We start from the raw sequence: 24159 nt of genomic DNA on the forward strand, positions 1-24159 counted from the left end.
AACAATCCTTAGCCTCCTGCTGATCACTGTCGATCTTGATTATTCCCCATGGGCTAGGGAGCTTCACACATTGATGGTAGGTGGATGGGACTGCTTTCATATCATGTATCCAGGGCCTGCCAAGGATAACATTGCAACAAGACAAACAGTCAATAACACAAAATTTTTGATAACTATGTAATCCTTCCACGTAGATTGGGAGTTTGATGTCCACTAGAGTTTTCTTCGTTTCTCCACTGAATCCTACAAGCACGGAGGATCTTGGTGTAATGTCTGATTCTGGGATACCCATTTTCTTCAGAACATCAAGCTGGATAATGTTCACTGAGCTTCCTCCATCGATAAGGATCCTGCGGACAAAATGGTTAGAGATAAAGAGAGTAATAACTAAACTATCATGATGAGGATCCTGAATATTGATGCGATCATCCTCATCAAACGTTATTATCTTCCCCTCTGAGACACTTGATGTTCTGATAGGCCTTTCTCCATTATCCATTTTTGACTCCTTTGCATGCCTTTTGGCCGCCGAGAAGGATGTACCACAGATGTCTGATCCTCCGGAAATAAAGTTGATCACTTGTGCATTTGCCGGAGGTGCTGGAGCCTTCTCAGGGATCCTTTCAGGATCCTAAGTCCTTTGCTTTTTTCTTCCCAACAATTCTTTTAGGTGCCCCTTGCTTAACAGATATCCAATCTCTTTTCTTAAAGCTATGCATTCTTCAGTTAGATGCCCGAAATCCTCATGGTATGCACACCATTTTGACTTGTCTTTAGTCCCGGATGGTTTATCATTCTTCCTGGGCCACCTAGCTTTTTCACCTAGATTCTGCATTGCAAGGATTAGTTCATGATTATCAACGGAAAAACAATATTCTGAGATTGGAGGATAATCCTCATCATCCTCTTCTTGGTCAACAGCGTGCACATTCTGGTTCTCATTTCTATGGTAGGATTTGAATTTGTTGTTCTTGAAGGAGGATCCTTGCTTCTCCTGTTTTGAGGATCCTACTTGTCTCTCCTGGATCCTCTTGTCATCCTCTAGCCGGATGAACCTGAGTGCCCGGGTTCTTACTTCATCTAAATTCCTGCATGGTGTCATAACAAGATCATCATAGAATAATGAATCCTTAAGCAGTCCCATTTTGAAGGCTTCAACAGCCGTAGCCATATCCAAGTTGGGAATGTCCAAGGATTCATTACTAAATTTAGTTATGTAATCCCTTAATGATTCATTATGACTTTGAGTTACTCTATATAAATCACTGGTTAATCTTTCAAATTTTCTACTACAAGAGAATTGGTTATTGAATAAATTAACTAAATTAGCAAATGAAGTAATAGAGTAAGGGGGAAGACTTAGCAGCCACTTAAGAGCTGATCCAGTAAGAGTGGATCCAAATCCTTTACATAGGCATGCTTCCTTCAATTTTTCTGGGATAGGATTGATCTCCATCCTCTCCCTGTATTGTGCTATGTGCTCCTCTGGATCCGTTGTACCATCATACAGCTTCATAGTAGGGATATGGAACCTTTTGGGTACCTCTGCATCACAAATTGGTGGTGCAAAGCGAGATACCTTGTGGCTTCCATCTGCAATCTCTGGGATAGGCTTGACTACCCCTGGAACACTTGAGATCATATCTTTTAGCTTCTGCAATTCCCTGGCCATAGCATGATTGACACCTGTATCCTGCATGAATCCATGGTTAGTGGTAAGATAATTATTTAAAGTGTTACCTCCCATTGAGTTCAAGTTAGTGAATCCATATTGCTGGGATTCGGGGATAACGGAGGGACCAGTGGAAGCAATGGTCTGCATTGGAATGAAGTCCCCTTGATGGACATCTAGACTTCCTGTTTGCAAACTTTTTAGGGATCCTGGCATCTGGAAGGATCCTGGTATCTGGAAGGATCCTGGTATCTGGGATGATCCTGGAACGAAGGAGGATCCTTGAACCTGGGATGATCCTGGAACAAAGGAGGATCCTTGACCCTGGGATGATCCTGGAACAAAGTAGGATCCTTGAAACTGCTGTGCTCCCGGATAGGCTCCCGAATTCATGAAGGATCCCATATGCTGGGGGTAGGATCCTGCCGGCTGAAAGTGTGAGCCTAATGCCTGAGTCATTGCTGTCGATCCGTGGTGCAATCCTCTTGATTCTCCCATAATTTGCACGTCTGGAATTCCCGATGGCCGAGAAGTGATCATTGGAGTATCAAAGCTCAAGGATTTGGGCATCAGTGGGGAATGATCCTCTGCCGTTTTCTTTTGTCTTTTGAGATCTCCAATTTCCCTGAGGATCCTTTCATTAGTTTCATCCTGCCGCTGCATACGATCCTTCATCTGCAAAATCAAAGTAAATACGTCACTAGTACTGGGAATATAAGAATTCATAGCAGAAGGAGATGGAGTTTTGGAGTTAGTAGAAGTTGGTCTCTTCTCAGCATTCTTCTGGGATCCTGCCGGTGGAGAAGGCAGAGTGTTCTGAGACGAGGTGACTGCAGACATCGCCGTGGACATGTTTTTCAATGATGAAGCCATGTAATTCTTTGAAATGATTTCGAACAGAAAGTTTTCTTATGAATGAAGCACCAATTGCCCCACGGTGGGCGCCAAACTGTTTTGGTCAAAAATCACACAAGGATAATGTAACCAAACTTTATGTAAACGGGGTATGATGCTTGGTTAATTATAAAAGTAAAGGATCACTTTTGTGAGAGATATGCAAAGACACAATGATTTATACGAGGAAAAAGCCCTTGATCAATGTATGATCTCCGGCATAAAAAACCTCGGGTGATGGCAACTACCGATCACCAACTTCAATATAAGAAAAATATAGTTACAACTTCGGATGATAATGAGCTGAGTACAAGGATCACTATAGTTTCGAGTGTCTAAGCGTGTGAGAGTTGTGTTGTGTGTTGTCGTCGTGTGTTCTTCCAAATGAGGAAGAGTGGTATTTATACAAGTGTAGGTGACCTATTTTAGGTAAAAAGACTAATAATCAGCTCATTACCCCTTTAGAAATAATAGACAATCTAGCCTAAATTGCCGCCCATAAATCAAGCTAAGTTTCCATATCCTTTGCAACGTCTATCTTCGATTAAGCTCATGCTATAATTGTGAAGACGCGTCCCTTGATTATGATGCTAAGAGCGTATCCTGCTAGATGTTCCTGCAAAATAACATTGTTTTAAACGAAGGTAACTGTTAGCATGAGGATTCTTTGATGGTCCATGATCCTGATCCTGAAGTCCTGCTGAGGATCACTCTCTGCCAAAGAAACAAGGATCACTGGTTAGGATCACGTATAAGGATCACGTATAATAAAAATCCAGCCCTAACATCCATGATAATAGGTTCAAAAGTAATGCAGGGATATAAAGGCGGCAGGATCACAATGGCTTCATCCCCCAAACAGAGGATCCCTCCACCATTTGCAATCCTACCTATTGTCTGAAGGATCCTGGATCCTTAATCCTAAAACTATTGTTCAGAGTTACAGACCATCATCGTTAAAAACATCAACAAACACAAAAAAAAATTGGGCTCCGGCTATGTCTAGAAGTTTCCTTCATCGCCCAATTCTGCAGCTCAAACCTTCGCTGCACCATCACCACCAGCTCCACTTGCTTCTCCCTGATCCTTGCCAGCATCACCACCTTCAAGCATTGGGATCTCCTCAGCTTCATCATCATCCTCCAACTCTGCCAGCCTTGCCTTCCAGCCCTCCACGTCCCATGTGCTTTTGTCGAAGGCAGGATCCTGAGCCTCCGCAGCCATCTGCAACTGGATCTTGTACATGGTTATCGCAGCAGAGACCTTGGCATCCTGGGTGATATCATGCTTCTCATAATCGAAGTTGATCACCATTTTGGCAGCTTCATCCTTGGTAGCCCGAAGCTCCTTCTCAAGATCAGCAATCTTGAGATCCTTCAGCACACCCATTTGTTGGAGGTCAGCGATTTGGCGGTCTTGATCCTCAACGTGGCCAATATAAGTTTCTATTTCAGCAAATTTCTGCAAAAAGGGAAAAGGGTAAGCCCAGGACCAGGTGATCCTCAAACAAGCAGGATATACAAGCAGGATATTCAAGCAGGATATTCAAGCAGGATATACAAGCAGGGGCAGTGATCCTTACCTCATTGACGTAATCAAGAAACTGTTGGCGGAGCAGGGGAAATCCTTGGAGACCCTCAGCATCAGAGGTTTTCCTCTTCTTTCCTCCCTTCCCTCTCACAGGTGCCTTGGGGACAGAGGTACTCGGGCTGGCAGGATTCTTCCTCCTTGAAGGTTTGACGTTGGACAGATCTTCAACGCCAAATTTTGAAGCAGACTTAGCAGATTTTCCAGCGCCTACACAACCAAAATAAGATAAGTATTCTAACTAATTTAGAAATCCTACATAGAACTACTTTTTAACAAGGATACTTACTTGACATTGTGGCAGATGCGGAGGATACTTCCTGTGAATCTTGGGTGGCAACTTGAAAACTTCTAATCTCGTGATCAAGCTTCTTGAAGGCTAAAACTCTCTCTTTTGCAGCAGGAGTCAACTTGAGATGAGCAACGGATATGGCTGCACAAAAAACAAAGAAAATATTAGTGACCCTTATCCTAAGGAACAAACCTTATGGTGATCCTTCCAGGATCCTCTATCCTACCATGAGTAGCCCACTCCTTGGGCAGATCCTTCCCATCAGGGATGGTATCCCTCCTAACAAAAAAGAACCGACGCTTCCAGTTTGTGTCGTTCTTGGTGACCTTAAGAACAGGGTGATCCTCTCCAGCTTTCCGCTTAAACAGATACCGATGGGATCCAAACGTTGTGAGATCATACATCTCAGCCAGCTCCGCCATTCCTAAGTCAATCCCTTCCTGCTCAATGATCCTTTCAAGGGTATATAAAACCCTCCAGATCATTGGCATGGCCTGGATGTAGGAGATGCCGGTAAGGGAAAAGAAGGACTGGGTGAATTGAGGGAAAGGATATGAATATCCTATCAAGAACGGAGTAACAGGAAAGGCTACCCAAGTATCAGAGATGAAGTCACTTAAAGCGGTAGGATCAAAAGATTTAAAGAGGGTGCTCGCCGGAAAGCAATGACGAATTTTATCAATCTGAGAGTCGGTAAAACAACACCTCTCAGTTGAAGAATCCTTGATGATCCCTTGACCCTTCAAGGGACTGCTCTTCTTAGGATCCTTGTGCGGGGAGTTCCGGAGCAACATCTTTGCAGAATAATGGAAAGAAATAGAAAAACAGAGTAAGAGAAGGAAGAAGGAGGAAAAGAGATACCTGATTGATCTTCAGACGAAAATATAAAGGGAGTCTCTCTTGAATTTAAATGCAAATTGATCCTATCTCTAACACCTATTTATAATGATGATTTGCAGGGCTGTCACTTCTGTGACGTAAGGTTCGCAACGGCTAGTCCGTCTCTAACGGCTAGTTATTCGATTAACTTGTTGAGGATAAGATCAAACAAAATACAACTCGTTTATTTACAATATTACTCCTTATATTTTGGGGGTAATTGTTAGGGCTGGATTTTTATGACTTATGATCCTTACATATGATCCTAACCAGTGATCCTTATTTCTTTGGCAGATAGTGATCCTCAGAAGAGTTCCAGGATCAGGATCACGGACCATCACAGGGATCCTCATACTAACAGTTGTTTTCATTGGATTTAATGTTATCTTGCAGGAATGTCTGGCAGGATCCGCTCTTAGCAACGTAAACAAGGGACTCGTCTTTACAACTTTGGCATATGCTTAATCAGAGATGAACGTTGTGGACGATATGGAAACTCGGCATAATTTAAGGGCGATAATTTAGGCTAGATTTACTTTTATTCCTAAAAGGGTAACGAGCTAATAGTTAGTCTATTTACCTAAAATAGGGCCACTCACACTTGTATAAATAGCTCTCTTCCACATTCGGAAGACACAACACACTTCCCTCACGCTTTGACACACGATACTATAGTGATCCTTGTACTTAGCTCGTTACCATCCGAAGTTGTAACCTTTATTTGTTATATTGAAGTTTGGTGATCGGTAGTTTCCATCACCCGAGGTTTTTTATGCCGGAGATCATTCATTGATCAAGGGCTTTTTCCTCGTATAAATCCTTGTGTCACTTGTGCATTTTATATTTAAGTGATCCTTCACTTTGTTCATCATACCAAGCATCATTCCCCGTTTACATAAAGTTTGGTTGCATTATCCTTGTGTGATTTTTGACCAAAACAGGTGGGTATACCGGATCGAATAGGACATCACAGCTACACTCACTAGACTTGCACACTTGTTCTCTCGCAACCTGTACTCTCACACAAATCATTGTAACACTTAGCGATCTGGTCAATATCCTACACTGTATCCTGAAGTTTGAAGTAATAAGAAGAACTAGGCAGCTGCGATTGTCAGCTCCCGAGGTTTTGTGCCGGCGATCTAGATTGATCAAGGGCTTTCCTCGTACATCTCGTGTCAACCCCTTTACTTTTTGCTCATCGTTTGATCATAGATACAGCTCAATATCCTGAGCCGTATCCTGAACACTGTTTTTTCCAAACAACATAAACAGCATATTTTCAACACACTTTTCAGCACACTACCTCACTTAACTAATTTGATCACTAAATTGCTTCGGTAATTTTTAACCAAAACAGTTTTCTAACATTTACATCAAGGAGGAAATCAAAAAGGGCACGCAGGCCAACCTAGTCCTTCTTTGTACCACTGGTACCCGCATCACCCTTGCCACTGCCAGCGGTCTCTTCCTCCTTTTTCTCTTCCGGATCACCATAAAACAACCGCAAGCGGTCCACATAATCCTCCGCCTCCAAGCAGTTGTCAATATCATTAATGGCAGCAATGGACAGGTCGTTGTACGCCGCAATAGCTGCAGCATACCGCGCTTCAGTATCTACGCCTTGGAACCCAGACCTTTCAGTAAATTCGCTTTGTTACAAGGGGTTCATATGGCTGATGCATCGATTGTAACCAGCCTTGAATCCTGCCTCCCGCGCACGCTCCTTAAGCTCATCTACAGCAGCAGCGTTCTCAGGTGCATCAAGAATGGTTCCAACAATCTGCAAAATACAAGCAATAAGGTCAACAAAAGCAAACCCAAAGATAGCAAAGACACCGGGTACTTACATGCCCGATATCGTGATAACGCATCCAATCACAATCAGCCTTCAGCAGCCTCCCTTGCCCGCGCTTCAGCCTCAGTTGCGCGGGCGGTGACCTCTTCAATAATGGCCACCCGATTCTACACGTCAACCTATCAACAAAGAAAACACAAGTATTGAATGACACTCTAGTATACTTGTGAAACAAAGAAACAAACTCAAGTGTAAACACAACTCATACCTTGAGGTCCTCAACAGCTTTGTTTAAATTGGCACGGTCACCATTCGCATCATCAAGAGCCTTGGCAGCGCGGGCCTCCACCCCCTTGGCCTCTTTGGCAGCCACCTCAGCTGCGGCCTTCTCCTTCGTCAAAGCAGCGTTCGCTGCTTTGAGATTAGTGACCTCCTGACGAACACGGTAAAGAGTTTCATTCTGTTTTGCCCAATATTCTTTCCAACTCTTGCGCTCATCATAAAGCAACTTAGCGAGAGTACGAACCTGTTTAACGCCAGCAGTTGCAGCCCACTCCTCAGTCTTCTTATACTGCTCAAAAGCAGCTTTCTCTCTTTCAAGCTGCTCCGCACCATCTCGAGCAGCTTTAACCAGCGCCTCAGCCTCAGCCCTCAGGCGAGCAGTTTCCTCCACCTTGAGGCCCAGAACCTTTTAGTCTTCCATAATGACATTTGCCATTATGGAACTCCCAACAAGCATGGAGGAGAGTTGGTTTATCCGGTTCTCACGTGATAAACCACGGGCCCGATTAACCTCAAACGGGGTGCCCAAACCACTCAAAATATCCCTACAGGCAGAGGGATCGGTCGAAATATCATCCCCTTGCATCACGCTCCAAGGGGACGGTGGTAGTTCACAATCCGGTCTCCCGTATAGGTACGGTAATAGAACTACAACTCAGACTAACCCGGCTGAATGGATGGTTCTTCAAAACCCGTACCCCCAGAGGCAGAGCCAGAAGCTTTCTCGGCAGCAGGAGAGTTTTGCTTTTTAGCATCAGCAAACTTCAGATTCAGATTATCCCGCGTGGGGATCAAATTATCATGAGAATCCACCGTATCATAGATTTGATCCGCGGTCTTCTCCCCAACATCCTCTGCCTGCACAGAGGGCTTAGTAACCACTTCAATAGAAGCAGGGGCGATGCTTTGAAGCGGCCGGGAGGGGCGCCCGACCCCCCGAACTTTTCAGCCAGTAGTGTTATATATGTAGTTTTCGTATAGAAATTTTTGGGTATATATGTTTTCGACCCCCCGGTTCTATAGAAATTTTTGGGTATATACGTTTTCGACCCCCCCGTAAAAAATTTCAAGCTTCGCCAATGAATAGAAGGGCCTCCTGCAAACTCTTTATTAACCCCCGCATCCGCAGCCGCATCATGCACGGGGGAAGTAGGAGCATCAAATAAGGAGAAGCCTTCATCTTGCGGTTCTGCGAACAGATCGAAAACAATTATAAGTTACAAGCTTACAATAGCAAAACACTTGTAAGGTTATGATTCACTTACCCGCCACAACCGCAGGCTTCGGCTACGAGATAGCAGTTCTACGTTTCGTTTGCAACCTCGGACGTTTCTGCTCACGACCTCAGCAGCCCTCACCTCTGCTTTCCTCTTCTTCTTCTCATCAACAGGTTTGGAACCCGCAGAGGAACCACCTGCAGCCGCACCACCACCTGGAACACCCAAACCCTCAAGGGTGTCAGACACTACCACGTAATCGGTGTATCTGCGGAAACTAGTAGGAGAGATACATGCCCCCTGCGACACCAAAGGAGGAACAACAACAGGCTCATGCTTTTTCTTTTGGCGACCCCACAGAGCTTTCTCCACTTGCTTTTTGGGAGCACCCTTCGCGTCAAAATCTCACAGGGCCCCAAGATCACCTACGATTAAAATCACCAAACAAGCAACTCAGCAGGGCTATTTTCTTTACGAAAGCAAGCAAGGAAATTATCTACTATACCTTTGCCTTGCGACAGTGGTGCTTTTAACGCCTCGCAATCAGGGATGCGGAAGTTGTCATGAATGGTCAAGTTAAAGCTCTCTTCACCATCCGCACACGCAAGCACTTCAACCTTGCCCTTAAAGTCCGGATCGGATATCCTTCACAGGGCATCATCCTCTGATAATACACTTACAAATCAGTAACATAGAAAAGGAAGTAAGAAAACCGCACAAGAAGAAAAGTACTTAGCACCACTTTTCTCCCGCACAACGGGCCTTGCGTTCCTACTCGCCCTGGTCAGCATCATCCGCAGCACCCACAACTGCGAGTTGTCCAGCTTCTTGAACTCAATGGTCCACAACTTTGGGAACTAGTCCACTGTATCAGCCCTGGAAACGTCAATGCTCTCCGCTAAGATCGTCTCGTTCACATTCCAAAAAGTCATCTTGGCAACGACCGCGGCAGCCTTAATGTAGAAGAATTTGGTTTTCCACTTCGTAATTCCCTTGGGATGGGTCATCAGCTTGGTGCTACCATACCGTTGGCCAAAAGAAAAGAACCCAGTGTTCACTTTCAACTGGTAAAACCACCGGAAATCTTCGACGGCTGGTTCCATACCAAGGGCAAGAAAAGTATACTCGAAGTTTCGAACCCGAATCATACCGAACGGGCTCAGCTGGGAAATGTGGATCTTATAATACTCCAAAACTTCGGCAACGAACACCGTCAGCGACAGTCGGAGGTTGCCATCAACAAAAAAGTCAGCCCACATGGTGACGTATCCCGCTGGAGCGTCGGCACCGGTGTCACCTTCCTGTGGGTAGATAAACCCATACTCTTGGGGCATCTGAATACTAGTCATCAGGGTATCAAACTGACCCTTCAACCACTTCAGCACTGGTAAGCCCCCGCCGGGGGCACCAAGAACTTCTTCCTCCTCCGCCGCCACCGGCGATGAAGGGTCTGGGTTTTCACCCTCGGCAACATGGGGGTTTGATGGTTCAGCCATTGTGATAAAGAAGACAGAAACTAGAAGAGGAGTTCAAAAGAAACTCAGAAACCTCACCGGAATATCAAACAAGTTTATTGGAGAAGACGAAGGAAGCTCTCTTTCTCTCACCGGAAATTTTTTGAAATTTTGAAGAAGTGAGGGGAAACCACAAACGGTTTCCCTTTTTATAGTGATCGCAATAAATGCGGAACAAAAACCGAAAGGTCGTGGGAGAAAAGAACAAACCATGCGGCGACACGTGTACAGCGACGGTTCCGCTGACGGTTACCACGCGCGAGTGGCCGCCCACGCGCCTGACAAAAGCGACCTTTACACTCCTGCTACAGTGCAGCGATTGTCTCGGGCAGTGCAAACGTCCTTTCATTTCAACACATGTCAGGCAAATCTCACCAACTTCCACCAACTCGCACGTGTTGTCTATAACGTTTGCAAAAAGCGACAAATGAATATAACTCTCATGTACGCGGCATGCGGTTTTTTATGGTTTCCCAAACCATAACCTAGACCACTTTTCGTTTTTTACATCCCCTCAAAAAATAGAACAAAAAATATATTTACACTATGTAAAGGGGATAAATCAATATCAGCATGAACCCACGTGCACACGTGGAATATGCGGAGATGACACACACGAGCCCGTACAGATGTGTCAGATACTCAGAACTAGCATTGTTCTTTGGACTGCGAAGACCGCTTCCCAGGAACAACAAAACCGCATCACCTTGAAGTTCTTCAAGCTTCAAATCCCTCGTGTCCGGTTCACAGCCACAGAGGGTACGCAAACAGCTTCTCGTTAGGGAAAAGGATAAGTATGATGAGCGACCGCACATCAGCAACCCTGACTCCTGATCCTTCAAGAGCCACATCAACGAGAGTTCCTCTTTTAAAGCGAGTCTTCTGCTGCAAACCGCAGATACTCATGAGTAGCTGCGGCGGAACGCAACTCCGTGAACGGTAGCTACGGAAGAGCCACAACTAAGCAATCACGCAGCTGAACAAAGCTACTTCCAGGAAAACTGTTTTCCAACAAAGCGTGAAGGAAAATGGCTATAGAACGAATGCGAACGAGTTTCACCCAGATTCCAAAGTATCTAAGGTGATCTCCTTGAGCAACAAGCCAAGCAACAGTGGTAACAAGTCTGCTTATGATTCTGTTTGCCCACCTATGAGCTGCATAGAATAAACAATGGTGGGCAAGACCTTGCCTATGACCATGTTTATTTGAGCATTATCCACATTCACATTGTTCGACTAAAAACGACCAATAATGACGCAAGTACCCCACATTATTCGACCAAAAATGGCCAACAATGCAAAGCAATGAGGTAACCGCAAAGGACGCGCAGTTACTTGAGAGCTAACTGGAAGAACATGAACACCCCACAAAATAGGGATCATCATTACATGTCCAGTTGCTGAACAAAGAGCTTGAGCAAAGCATTTACAGCATTGCATCAGCTACCGCAGAGGTTACAGCTAGATTTGGGGTCACGGACATCTTCTGTCACCGTCTCAAAGGTTGGTTTGAACCACGCGGACATCTTAGTCAAGATGTCAGAGGTTGGTTCGACACACCAACAGGTGGAACAAACCCTGATGACATCAGAAAAAGGTAGACCACACTACCGGATCGAAATCACCGGCTAAGAATTCCGCATCAGACGGAACTTGCTCACCGGTACGGAAGAGACGTCTCACGATTCTACCAGATCTCCAACTTGATTTGCTAGAAGCAGGAGCCATCTACATGGCCTAGAATCTTCTCCAAACTACGAACTACCTTCTAGACACCATAGTCCAGTACTCCTTCCACATACAACTTGCATGAGGGAGCAACACTAGACTGGGGGGACTAAAAGGGGTATGGTCCCAGATCCCGCGTCAGCACGACCGCGAGTGGCCATTACCCTTAGCAAAAACCCCCACCAGCAAGAACTTATATGTGTCCGTGCGGGCACGCGCGAACACAGCTGTCGAATCCAATCTGTCAAGTGATGGGAAAATGAAGATAGGCATAAGCGATGCGGCCTGGCACCGTTACCTATGAATATATCCTTACCTTGTGTATGAAAACTGGTGTACGCATAGCGATGCGGCCTAGCACTGCATCCTATGAACACTTTCGTCACGAAAGGGATCTGGACAACAGCAACAGTCACCATAAGCGGCGATGCGGCCCAACACCGCATCCCGCAGCCTTCGCCAGAGTGGGAACGCGGAAACAACAGCGGTTACCACAGGCAGTGATGCGGCGTGGCACTGCATCCTGCCCACGAGGCAAGTGGGACTGACACTACAGTGCAAGTGGCACCAATGACAGTCGCCTGTCAGCCCATACGTAAGCAACAGACTGACACCGCAGTAGGACGTGGCTTCACCTCAACAGCCGACAAGCCTGACACACCTGCATAAGGGCGGCGTGTCGTCAGTCTGTCAACTCAACCACCCTCCTTCATTCCTCGGCTATAAATACCTATCCCAAACCAGGTTTGAGGTATCTCTTCACAACTCTCTCACTACTACTACGATCACACACTTTGCTTCTCAAGGAAATTACTAATTCTCACGTCAGAGAGTGGTAACAAGGAGCACCCCCCACCTCTTCCTCCTTGTTACGAGTCACGGTGTGTTTTCCTGTAACACCTCGAAAATTCATGTCCAATATTGTATCGACACGTGTCATGGACTTAAAACGTGTAAAGGAATAAATCAGAGCGACTAAAGTTGACAAACGGGGAATCTATGTGTGTAAAAGGATTCAAAATTTCAACGATGAATAAATATATCTTTCAATAACCCTACAAGATGTTTATACCTTCAAACGAATAAATCATGGAACATACGAAGCTAATTGTGAAAGAAAGTGAGGAATTATAAACTGCAGGGGCTAAATATGTCAACATGTTTAAAATATACCTCTGAGTGATCTTTTAGCAGACCCAAAGCTTTGTAATGATAAATTATACTCACAAGAATGTGTGATAAAAATTTCACGAGGTTTCGATAAAGTATGAGAAAGTTATGACAATATTCGTATACGAGGGGTTAAAAGCGTCAACGTTGAAATTTAAGACTTTTCGGTGAACGTATGGATTACCGGGGACCTAACAAAGTTAGTTTAGAACTTGGAGTCCTTAACAGTCAAGTTTGGGGGTTTATAGTGCAAGAAATGAGCCAAAAATCAAGTTTGGAAGGACCAGGGACCAAAATTGCAATTTATGAAACATTGTAACCGGATCAGACTAGCCACACGGGGCGCGTAAGATCCTTATGGATCCTTACGCGGGCCGCCTAAGGTCCCCAGATACAGAAAATGTTGGCAGCTACCTGTTACAGCCGGTTTAACCGACTTAGATGCCTGGTTTTCAATACTTGGAGCTTGTTTGATGGTTTTAAAGAGTATAGGGACACTTGGAATGATCCCATAACATTCCTAGACTTGTTTGGCATGATCTTAATGATCCAAGAAACCTATATAAAGCCATGAACTTTGGGTTTTCATTTGCTCATTCACTTGTAACCATCACAACTCACTTCTTGGAGGTTCCTGGAGCTCAAGCATCTTTCCTAGTGATCATTAGTTATGCTTAGGACTATTGTAAGTATGCTTAACCTCCTTTAAATTCAGTTTTGCTTAGTTTATTTGCGTTTAGTCAAACCGTCTTAATTAAGGTTTGACTTCGTCATTAATCTTAATTGCTCCAGTCAAATTTCATTATGAAAGTACCTATGAGTTGGTAATTATGTGGGTATTAAACCTCTAAAAGGTCACCTTCTGATTCCCACTCTAATTAGGTCAATTGTCGAGTCAAACTTGATTATAAAAAGTCAACAGAAAGCTAATTTTCAAATAAATGCATAATTCGCAATGTAGAAGCTATGCAACCTGTTTTGATATTAATATAACTTGGTAGTTAATGTAAGAACATGTCTAAACATGTTCAACTCGACAAACTTTAGTTTAAGCTTGGTTCGGGACCGAAAGTCACATAGTTTGACTTATGCTTTGACTTTCAGTTCTGACCCATTTGAGCATGATTTAGGAATGCCTTAGAGCTCTAATAGGACCAAGTTACCTATAAGTATAACCCTCTGAGATTTTACAACTTGGTTCATTAGTTATCCGATTCATATGCATGATTCCGTTAAATGCTTAAATGTTGACTATTACGCCCTTATCATCCTAAAATGTGATTTTTGATAAAGTGAAAGAATAGAAACCTTCACTACTGATTTATAGACTTGTCCCTAAAATTTGACATCAGTTTGAGGTCTAGATTAGGAGTTATGCTCGTTAGCGTAATTAGAAAGCTTTTTAGTAATTAAACCGAATAATTAGCATATAGCCTATCTAAACCTAATTTTTGATACCAAACTTATTACCCACTGATGTAATATAATATTTTGGGATTTTTGAAGATTTTTATTTATTTTTAGGCTGAGCATAACATAGAGTTCTAAGCTTAATTCGGTAATTGCCGGTTTTGCCCTTTTGGGCTATAAAATAAGTTTTACAAATCCTTTTGACCCCAAACCTTTTTCTACTGATCTAATATGATAAATAAAGTATTTTGAGCCTTCTGGAATAATAAAAATATCAGCTTTTCTTTAAAACCCCGGAAATGGCTCCAAATCACCTTTTTAAGCGTTTTTAACGCATAGTATATATTAAAACCATTTTATAAATATAAGGTTTGATGCTTACTGATATTTTTAGTAAATATTTACATTCTAACAGTAAGCAAAGGTCTTAAGCTCAGATTTCCGATTTTGACCTTTTAGGCTTATGTGAAATTACCAAAATGCCCTTAAGATGCATAGTTTGGTCATAAAGGATAGATTTCACATATAGGTTATACCCTACTGATATAACTTAGTATAGTAAGTATTTTTACTGATTACATCAGATCCGAAACTCAGAAACATGTTTAAACCCTTTTATAACCTTTTAAATGACCAAAATACTCTTACGAGGCGTAATTCGAGTTTAAAATCATTTGGGGCATAATAGAAGATATCCTACTAATGTCACAACATATTTAAGGCATATTAACTCGTGGAACATGTTCATGACTCTTATGGTTGCCCGTTACGCATGTCTCGCGTTCGGATCGGCGTATGTAACTAGTTTGCATATATTAGCCGAAACGGGTCAAACCATATCGTTTTTGTCTTAAAACCCAGAATGTGTTTAAGTTACCCATGTTAAACGAACGTACAAGCTTGTCGGGTCAAAACCACATTCTAAACCGGTCTTCGCTTTATCGTGCGTTTGAACCGTGTTTTCCTTTTGAAAACTAACCGGTCTAAGTATAAACTTAATTAAAGACCCGTTAGGATTCTAATAGGTTATTAAAACCTTCGTTCCAGATTAGGAGCCCAATAAAAGCTACGTGCACTTGCTGTATTTGAATTATACTGTTGCTCATGTAAATACCCTTAACTTATTTTCCCTATACGGGCTTGGGATACGGTACTATAAAAGTACCGCTTGGTCGGGTGTATGTAGTCATTTAAATCGTATTGTGATTGATGTATTTACATAACCTGTTTGATATGTATTATTTGGTGTATGGCCCTTGGGGGTTAAATGACCATGTCCCGGATATCCTTGGCATCATTCATGAAATGGCCACGACCTAAGCACGGGGTGTAGGCGTACACCTGACAGTTGCATTATGTAAAAACTGGTATTCCACTATAAGGAATCGACCTTGTGGGTATTATACCTGTGGCGTGTCAGTTAACTTAAGTCCGGCCCTACAAACCGGCCCTAATGGACGACAAATGAGTAAAACTGTATACAAGATTATTTTGAATAATTGTCCCAAGTTATAAAATATTTTTGCTGAAGTGCATTCAAATCAATTTTCAAACTCTTTTCAAAATGAGTCAGTTAAGTTGTATTTACCAGTGCAAACTGACGTATTTTCCAAAAAGGCTAAGTGCAGGTACTAGACGAAATAGGCTGGCTACTCCAGGCATCATTTCTCAAGTCTCGCAAGCTTTAGATGTCAAAGTCTGTTGAACAGTTTCCTTTTTATTTTGATCCGCCTGTGGATCTGTTTCGACTGTTTTGTGATACTTAAACATTACAATTTATTCAGTTGAAATGAATCTATATCTTTTGCTTCCGCTGTGCATTTATATGTTGTGTTGTTTGACTATGATGATATCAATTACGTCACGATACTCCCCACCGGGCCCACCGGTGACACGTGGAAAATAGGGGTGTGACATTTCCATGTGTAGGAGACAGCCCAGCTGACGGTCCAGCCACCGATCCTCAAAAAGAAGGGATTAACCCTACTTGACGAGACCAGTAAATTAACCTCTCTTGGTTAACCACTGTTTCATCATAGTCAAAGTGAATGTTGCATGTTTGTTTTTGAGTATCGCGGTTCTCAGGGCCGGCTATCCCCATGTGCAGGGTGGGCTTGAGAACAGGGCCCAAATCATTAAAAGGCCCAAAAATTTTTAAATTTTCTTTATATATATATATATATATATATATATATATAGCCCAAATCAGTACAGGCCCAAACCTTTGTAAAGAAACCCAATCTCATAACCGATAACAAGCCCCAAATCATTTAATCCATAATACATACAATTGCCACTACTGCTCAGGTAACCAAACGTCGGTCGCGTCTGCACCAGGGATTTCTGATCGTGATCGAACACAAGTACACAATAGTTTGCCAGCCAGATTCATCATCATTAGCTTATCGCGATTCGCAGATAATCATCATCATCATCATCCGCAGATTCGTAGGAGCCAGGAGGTATTTGTTTGTTGTTATCTGTTACGAGTCGCAACCACGGTTCCAAGTTACGATTTCGAGTTGCACCTCATCTGAGTCGCAACCAGTTACACCTCATCTGAGTCGTAGCCAGTTACATCTTGATTTCGACAAAATATGGCCTAGCGTATCAAAAATCATGAATGATTATTCATTATATTGGGTGGATACAGCTTATGTCTATTAACTTAAAGTTTTGGATTAAGCCATATTTTTGCAAGAATAATCATTAATCATGGATACAGTTTATGTCTATTAACTTAATGTTTTGGATTAAGCCAGACGTTGACCCCTTTTTTTGGTAAAACATAAAATTGGTGACTGGACCGAGTGTTTCTAGGCCTGTACTGGTTCAAGTTGCTGTTAGGGCTAGTTCCTTTTTAAACCACATATTCTAAAACTTGGTGCATTTGATATGGATAAAAGTGATATTTAACAATAAACAACCATATATATATTATATATATATATATATATATATATATATATATATATATATATATATATATATAGGGAGCCGCTAGAATGAAAACCACCTCGAGTTGTAAGAACCGCGAGAACTACACCCCACGGGTGGGCGTTCACCACGATTTTTTTTTTACAACTAGATGTGTAAATTATAAACACAGCCGTAAAAAAAAAAATTCAAACGCCGCGGCCGGGGGGTAGTTTTTTACACCACAAGTTTGGTGAAAAAAAAAAAGAAAAAAAAATTAAAAACACCAAACTTGTGGTGTAAAAAACTACCCCCTCGGCCGCGGCGTTTAAAATTTTTTTTACGGCTGTTTTTATAATTAACACATCTAGTTGTAAAAAAAAAATCGTGGTGAACGCCCACCCGTGGGGTGTAGTTCTCGCGGTTCTTACAACTCGAGGTGGTTTTTATTCTAGCAGCCCCCTATATATATATATATATATATATATATATATATATATATATATATATATATATATATATATATATATATATATATATATATAAATTATGCAGATCATCCATAACCTGGGGTTGTGAATTGTCTGTTGTTTATTGATTGCTGATAAGAAAAACGCTAAGGGGAGTGGGGGTGGGGACAAATGTTTCCGTGACGGTTTCTTATAACGCGTGGAATTTGGCAACATACCACCGCCACATACAAGTTTAACGAGTGATAAAATGTTTCCGTGACGGTTCGTGTGATAAACTTCACGCGTTATGGCCCATTCCGTGATAAATGGGTGTGTGGGGGTGCGAGGGTTTATTGTTGGGTGTTGTGAGTGATGACCATTGCCACTAAAAAGGTTGTGAGTGATGGAAAAATGGTTGATGACATGTCGGAACTAGAATTGGTAATTAGAGTTAGTTTCTTGTTATGTATGTATTTATAAATAGTTTGTATTGGGTAGTGATTAAAATATCGAGTTCTCCAAAATTCAACTATTTTTCTTTTCTTTTTCATATTACTAAAGCAGGATCGTTTTTGTTTATTTGAACGAGATTTGAGTCTGTGTTTGATCTTGGGCTGAACCAACACATATTTGGGTCAATCTATTTAAGAAAAAACATCCACCGGTGGGCCGATCAATACATGGTTAGATCATGGCATCGATTGTGTGTCTTTTACTTTGTTTCAATCATGACTAGTTTGGCAATTGGACGTTCGAGTTGTGGCATCAAGTGTGGTACTTCAGTGGCGGATTTAGAAATGAAAAACGTCAAATTTTTCCAAAATTTACACTAATTTTTCCAAATTTTTCCGCACCAAGCCGTAGCGGAGGTTGCCCCCCGGTAAGCCTTAAGTCCACCACTGTGGTACTTTGTTGAGGGTTTGGTTTATTTGAGTTGTGTTAAGCTTTGGATTGTCGAAGCATGGTCCAAGTAGCATTGATCGTGAACTACTTGGTGCAATTTTGAGCAAATCAGTTACGATTGATCCACCAATCGACCGCGAGACTTCTATGCACTTTCTAAGAAATCTTCTTTTGAGTCCATCTTTTTGTCGTTTCTATATGACTTATTACCTATGACATCATCACCATGATAAATTACAAATGATTAGTTGTGACTACCATATAGATATCATGTTCTTATATATATATATATTCATAATCATAATTAATAATGGTGCATATATAAATATTGATCTATGTATGTGCTAACAGGTTTGAACTTAATAAATTGATGGCAGATAATGGTTATTGATATTTTCTTCCAGGGTATGGTCCCAGATATTGCGCCAGGTTTAGGTCAGGGGCGGATCTAGGTGAAACCCAGGGTGGACGGGCGCACCCTTTGAAAAAAAAAATTAGTGTATTTTTTCGGCAAAAAATCTGACCGCACACTCTGAAAATACCCTTAAACCATTCATCTGCACCCCCAACAAATAATTTCTGGGTACGCCACTGGTTTAGGCACAAGTGAAGTGACCATCACCCAGTTTGTTAGTATCATTTGAATCCACATCTTTTACAACTGTCGTGTTACTACGTTCACTTTCTGTCAAACGCATTTCATGATCCGAAGGTGTATGGATACTCCATCCAACATATGCTATGGTCTTGCGCAAGCCTACAGGGCGCGCGCGCAAGTGCAAAGTAGTTAATGGGGATGTGTTTTATATCCAACATATGCTACGGTCTTGCGCAAGCCTACAGGGCGCACACGCAAGTGCAGAGTATTTAATGGGGATGTGTTTTGTACTGTGGAACTCATCCAACACATGCTACGATCTTGCGCAAGCCTTCAGGGCACATGCGCAAGTGCAGAGTAGTTAATGGGGATGTGGTGTTTTGTATCCAACACATGCTACGGTTTTGCGCAAGCCTACAGGGCGCACACGCAAAGGCAGCATCTTATTTACGATGCAAGTGGAACCGTCACTTTGACTTCTGTGTCCAACCAACAAGTAGCACACCCTGAACTGACAACAATGATCTGCTGACCGTACAATACGCGGCTACCCGGTCCACTAACAGAGCTTCCACTTGCATTAAGCTAATGAACGTATTAACAACCAAAGCTAACAGGCCACGTACCGGCTGCTCCTTCGTGCGCCAGGCACAGCAGGACACGTGGCGACACCTCCACCGTGCGCCTGACACTTCTGCAACCTACACAACTGCCAGACCAGTGGATAAGCTGAAAGTTGTCAGTCAGGCCCAAGGCCTATCAAATGGCTCATTGACCTCTCTCTTTCACTCTTCGGCTATAAATACCAGACTTCGAATCATGTTTGAGGTAATGCTAATTTGCTCCCTCACACTTACTACGTAATCACTCATCTTGCTTCCTAAACAAATACTGATTTTCACGCCGGATGGTGGTAACAAGGAGCAACCCCCACCTCATTCTCCTTGTTGCGAGTCACGGTGTGTTTATTACGCATGTGACAGATACAAGGATCGTCCAGCCATTGATCAAGGAAAGAAAGGATTAACCCTATCTTGACGAGATTCGACCCGTAGACTAACCATTCGATTAATCATTGTTTCTTCATAGCCCATTCTTATTTAGCTGCCAACCAGATCGACACTACTACAAAATGGAGTATTAGACAGTGTTGAATATTTGTTTTAGACGGGGTTAAAGCAATAACACCGTGCTTTGATTAAAATATTCAAGAAAATTCAAAAGAACCCCGTCTAATCCTTAAACATCGTCTTATACTAACTTATGCAACCTTTAGACGGTGTTGTCTTTGAACACCGTCTTATAAACATCATACACTTTGATTAAAATATTCAAGAAAATTCAATACAACCCCGTCTAATGCTTAAACACCATCTTATAACTAACATACTTATTTCCAAATCCCAAGCTTCCTTTCCATCTTTTTTTACTTGTCCCAAATTCCAAATCTCACCCTTTTGACAATTCATTTCTTCTTTAACCAAATACAAAAGAAAAAAAAAAAAAAACCTAGCCACCACCAAAACATTCTCTCTGCCGCTCGTCTCTACCGCCGGACATTGAAGCAATCGCATACTTGTCTACCACCAGTAAGGTAAATAACAAGAACCCTCTTTCGATTCCTTTTTGTCTTGGTGAATAAGTATGTATTTGTATGCATGTATTTCAGAAATCCTTTGCTGGACACCATCTCAAGTCGGTTTCTTGTGGTTTAACATCTTCACCATCTTCTTCCCAAACTAGATTTATAAAAGGTAAAACCCTAATTTTATTATTATTTTACTTTTATGAAAAAATATAGGTTTAGGTTAGGTTATTGTGTTCGTATATAAAGGAAATCTTATATGTATGTGTACCTAGCAAGAAAATCGTTTTTTTTTAATTTGTATTTACATAAAGGTGATCGTTTAATAATAACCTGTTATGTCTTTGATTTCACAGAATTATTTTGGATTTGAAATTTATCTAGTGTTTTTTTCTATTTTATTATCAAACCTATTTTGACTTTGGAGATAAGCTGATTACATTCTGTCTACAATTCGCATATTTGTACAAGAAGAAGAGGTTGAGATTATCACCCATGGTTGGAGCGGATCCTGTCAAAACTGGTAGTAGAATGAGATTCGGATTTTATTCTTGGAGCATAGTCACATAATTCGCTCAAAAAGATGCGAATTTCGTTTTGGTACGTTTCGTACCATACGGAATTCGTATGCGTATAATACGATGCCAATTCGCGTATCTTATTCTTCAATTCAGCGCATCAGGTTCATGAATTCAGCGAATTTCCTTTATCAATTCAGCGAATTTCTTTTATGTACAAAGATGTGAAATTAAAGTTTTATGCACAAGAATGGTGACGAAGATGAAAAAATTAAACCTTACCTGTGATGTGATGATGAACCCTAGTGAAAATGGAGGAGACGATGGAGATGGAGGCTGACATAATATGACGGCTGCGTTTCTTTAATCTATTTTAACCTAAACCTCTTTTATTTACATATTTCATCCTTTATGTTTGTGTTATTATAACTTTTAATCTAAAGCTTTTTTATTAAGTTACATATTTCATCCTTAGACCTCAATACTTTTATTTTTTATCAACTTTAACTTAAAACGTTTTTTAATTGTTTGCTTTTTTTCTTATTTCATTAAGAAATGTGTATACCGAACCGGACGAAATGGTACACCGAACCGAATCGTACCGGATCGTACCGAAATAAACCTACCCCCCTCCGAACCGAATTCATCACAACTAGCGAATCGCGAACCCGAATCGCGTACCCGAACCGGAGCGAACCGCGTATTAGGTGATTATGTCTTGGAGTTCAACATTTTTATCTTTCAATTGTTTTTTACTACATAAAAAAAGGTTGAAACTACTTTTTACTACGGGTGTAAACGAGCCGAGCCCGATCCCGACTAGGCTCGTCATGTTTTTATGAAACTCGAGCTCAGCTCGAGCCTACTTGTTTGAGCTCGAGCTCGGCTTGTGAGTAAAACTCAAAGCGCGAGCTCGACTCGGCTTGAGCTATTTTGAGAACAACTTCAAACGAACTAAAAGCTTGGCTCGAGCTCGCTTCATTATCGCTTAAACGAGCCAAAGCTCGGCTCTAGCTAAGCTCACCAATGTTATCATCACTATTTTATATTATATATAAAAACTAAAACTTTGTTGCGCTCGTTTGGCTTGCGAGCCTAAACGATGGCTCGAGCTCGGGCTTTGTATTTTAGGTACGCTGATTTCCTTTCTTCTTACAGGATTATTGTCCGCCTATAACACTAGCAATTTTTTTATTTTTTTGTGAGAAAAGGTTTACTAGATATACATATTAGCAACAGAGAAGCTTCCAAGACCCAAAAAGAAGTGCTAGAAAGGTGTAGTGATTAAAATATGTGTTTTAGTTTTCCATACTTTTAGTTTGTGTTTTATGAAATTGAACTTCTGCTGGATGCATGGAAGGTGTTCGACTAAATGAACACCCTAGTATAAATAAATACATAACTTTATAACTTTATTGATGATGTTGTTATTGATTTTTTTCTTTTTTCTTATAGTTATAGTCTTTAATATTTGCAATAACTCTTTCTATTTACTTTTATTTTAGATGTGGCACGACACGAGAGAGGCTACGGATAATGATATATATATTTTGTTGATGCCGAAGTTTTATAGCGAGTTAGGTATTTCGTTAGTTTAGCTTTGTGTATAGATTATATGTAGTTTGTTATGCATTCAACAAAGTATTGTAATTTGACGGGTTTATTTCCGAATTGCATGTGTATTGGGTTGATTTGAAAATGTTCTATTGGTGTATATAAGCTTGATTTGTACAGGTTTGGTATATGTAAGCTTGATGTGTATTTTTGAAAAACCTTTTTATTGAAATTTTTTTTCCAGCAAATGCTTATAAGACGGTGTTAAAAAGTATCTGTTTTATTAAATATGTGAAAATGTTTTTATATCAAAAGACGGTGTTTATGAAGTTTAAGACGGGGTTCAAATTGAACACCGTCTGATAACACTTGATTTTAAACCGGTGTATTTTAAGACGGTGTTGAAAATACCGTCTTAAAACCCATTTCACCCCGTCTAATGCTATGTTTTGTAGTAAATAATAAAAATTGGTTATTCGGCCATATTCCAAAACTGATCGAATCCAAATTTGTTTTTCCATTCGTCTTGAACTACAAGAATTTGGTTCAGTTTTCGCTTTTGAAAAAAAAAAAATCAAGCCGAATAATAGATTTCCCACAATTCTCTTATCTACTTACATGTGATCCGAAACTTGTTGCAAGAAAGAGAGTTAGAAAAAAATTAAGAAAATTAATTAACTGGATAGTAAATCATTTAATATTTACAATATTTTATATTTAAGTATCACCTAATCTTGCAATTGAAATAATTTGAAAGCACACCAATTAACTATATACGGAGAAAGATTTAATATACCCACTATACCACTATACTATTAGATTATTGGTAAACCAACACGATGGTATCTTAAAGGAAGAATTCATATAAACCCTTTGATATACATTAGTAGTAGCTTCTAAATATATATATATGAAGAATTCATAAACTGAAACTGTCATCGTTTGATGCCGGACAAGTTGGCATCGTACGACTCATAGTATACAACCACCAACCAAGACCTACTGTTTCAAAGAAAACGATATAACTAGTTGACTAGGGTTTTTTTTTTTTTTTTTTTTTTTTTTTTTTTTTTTTTTTAATTTAGCTCGTTAACGATTATATAGGCTTTTAATATAAACATATGGATATGATTATTAACTTTGTTTTATGATTGGTGCTTACTATCATGGTTGCCACTTCGTGTTAGCAG

General features: G+C 41.1%; 1 long non-coding RNA gene across 6 annotated transcripts; it reads left to right on the top strand.

Moving 5' to 3' along the window:
• Positions 1–20657: 20657 nt before the first annotated feature.
• LOC110877976 lies at positions 20658–23217 on the top strand. 6 transcript variants are annotated; one of them, XR_002557473.2, is made up of 5 exons: positions 20659–20906; positions 20982–21066; positions 21372–22122; positions 22627–22690; positions 22921–23148. It is a non-coding gene; the product is annotated as an uncharacterized LOC110877976 (long non-coding RNA). The 6 variants fall into 6 exon arrangements; XR_004866299.1 differs by having other exon boundaries at positions 20658–21066; positions 21369–22122; XR_004866298.1 differs by having other exon boundaries at positions 20659–21066.
• Positions 23218–24159: the final 942 nt, after the last annotated feature.

The sequence above is a fragment of the Helianthus annuus genome, chromosome 9 (genome assembly GCF_002127325.2).
Source record: "Helianthus annuus cultivar XRQ/B chromosome 9, HanXRQr2.0-SUNRISE, whole genome shotgun sequence".
Taxonomy (NCBI): domain Eukaryota; kingdom Viridiplantae; phylum Streptophyta; class Magnoliopsida; order Asterales; family Asteraceae; genus Helianthus; species Helianthus annuus.